Source organism: Palaemon carinicauda, chromosome 19 (genome assembly GCF_036898095.1).
Source record: "Palaemon carinicauda isolate YSFRI2023 chromosome 19, ASM3689809v2, whole genome shotgun sequence".
NCBI classification, from domain to species: domain Eukaryota; kingdom Metazoa; phylum Arthropoda; class Malacostraca; order Decapoda; family Palaemonidae; genus Palaemon; species Palaemon carinicauda.
In genome coordinates this window covers 49763488-49765987 of record NC_090743.1, presented here as the reverse complement: position 1 = coordinate 49765987, position 2500 = coordinate 49763488, and the positions used below count along the sequence as shown (strand labels likewise).

The window sequence follows — 2500 nt, the reverse complement described above, 5'->3', positions numbered from 1 at the left end:
AGTAGGTTGATCCCAATCTTCAAAGGGAAAGGTGATGTCCAAGAGTGTGGGAATTACAGAGGTATTAAATTGATGTCTCACACTTTGAAGATACTGGAAAGGATGATAGATGCCAGACTAAGAGGAGAAGTAGAAATAGGTAAAGAGCAGATGGGATTCATGAAGGGGAGGGGAACAACAGATGGTGTATTTTGTCTGAGGCAACTAATGGAGAAATTCTGGGAAAAGCAAAGAGACCTGCATGTGGTATTTATTGACCTTGAAAAGGCGTATGACCGAGTCCCGACAAGAGGTGTGGAGGAGTCTGAGGGAGAGCAGGGTGCCAGAGAAGTACGTTCGACTGATACAAGAGATGTACCGTAATGTATTTACTAGAGTGAGGAGCAGTGCTGGGGAGACAGGGTTTTGAGGTGAGAGTAGGATTACGCCAAGGGTAGGCTCTGAGCCCATTTATCTTTAACATGGTGATGGACGTTTTAATAAAAGAAGTAAGGGAGGCAGTACCATGGAACATATTGTATGCAGATGATATTGTTCTGTGCGCAGAGAGCAGGGAAGATCTGGAAATGAAATTGGAAAGATAGAGGCAAGTACTGGAGAACAGAGGAATGAGAATAAGTAGATCTAAGACAGACTATATGTGTACCACCAGTTAGGGGGATGATAGAGAAAGTATTCAGCTTAGGGGAGAACAGATAAAGAGAGTTGATAAGTTTAAGTATTTGGGATCCTTTGTTAACACTGGAGGAGGTATGGAAGATGAAGTTATACATCGGGTACAGGCAGGCTGGAACAACTGGAGAGCAGCCTCAGGAGTTCTTTGTGACAAAAGAATACCACTGAGATTAAAAGGAAATTTTCATAAGACGGTGGTAAGAACAGCAATGCTGTATGGAACGGAAACAGCAAGCATGAGGAAGACAGAGGAGAAGAAGATGGATGTGGCAGAAATGAGAATGCTTAGGTGGATGTCTGGGGTGACAAGAGAGGATCGGATAAGAAATGACTAAATAAGGGGGTCGACAAAGGTGGTGGAAATATCAAAGAAAATGCAGGAAGGGAGGCTGAGATGGTATGGACACCTGATGAGGAGAGATGAGGACCACGTTGGGAGACATACTATGGAGATGGAGGTTCAAGGAAGAAGAAGAAGAGGGAGACCAAGAAAGAGATGGAGGAACTGTGTGAGAGGAGACTTACATGAGAAAGGAATTGATGAGGCAGAAGCGCAGAATAGAAAAAGATGGAAACGGCTCATCCACAACGGCGACCCCATATAAAAATGGGAACCAGCTGAGAAGAAGATAATTCCAAACAGCTATTCGTTAATTTCTGTTTAAAAGAATAAGGCACGCCCCTCATTTTCATGGCTGCCAACTAATTCGAAACTGCTGGGCATTATAATAACTAAACCACACCCATTTCATGAAAAAGTTGTCAACTATTTCTAGACTGTTGATAACTTTTTAAATGATACAGCATGTGTCTGCTCTATAACATACTACTTAGGATTTTATGATGTTTGTTAAGATTTTTATGTCTCTATACAGTAGTACAGTAACTTGATTAGAAATGTATCATGGCATGTAAATATTTCAGATGTTCCATATAATGTAATGGCTACCATAAAAGTGCTAGTTGTACTGCATATAGTTTACACTGATTACTATTTATGTAGCCATAATAATTTCCTATTTGTTTATTGTTTCTTTTTTTTTAATTCATCCCTCTTTAGTAATCTATATATTGATATATTAATGTGTACATAATTTAAGCATACATACAAAACTATATATATATATATATATATATATATATATATACATGTATATATATATGTATATATATATATACAGTATATATATACATAATTCTACTGTATATATGTATATACACACACACACACACATATATATATATATATATATATATATACGCACACACAACATATGTATGTAAATGCACACACACACACACACACACATATATATATATATATATATATATATATATTATTACTTGCTAGGCTACAACTCTATTTGGAAAAGCAAGATGCTATAAGCCCAGGGGCTCCAACAGGGATAATAGCCCAGTGAGGAAAGGAAACTTAAGGAAAAATAAAATATTTCAAGAAGAGTAACTATAAAAACTTTAACAAAACAAGAGGAAGAGAAATAAGATAGAATAGTGTGCCCGAGTGTACCCTCAAGCAAGAGAACTCTAACCCAAGACAGTGGAAGATCATAGTACAGAGGCTATGGCACTACCTAAGACAAGAGAACAATGGCTTGATTTTGGAGTGTCCTTCTCCTAGAAGAGCTTCATACCATAGCTAAAGAGTCTCTTCTACCCTTAGCAAGAGGAAAGTAGCCACTGAAAAGTTAGATTGCAGTGGTTAACCCCTTTGGTGAAGAAGAATTGTTTGGTAATCTCAGTGTTGTCAGGTGTATGAGGACAGAGGAGAATATGTAATAAATAGGCCAGACTATTCAGTGTGTGT

At 38.0% G+C, this 2500-nt stretch overlaps 1 protein-coding gene across 4 annotated transcripts in view; it reads left to right on the top strand.

The window, feature by feature from the left end:
- LOC137658628 (popeye domain-containing protein 3-like) overlaps positions 1–2500 on the top strand; it is a 57144-nt gene that overhangs the window by 34320 nt on the left and 20324 nt on the right. The gene's annotated exons all lie outside the window — the stretch shown is intronic.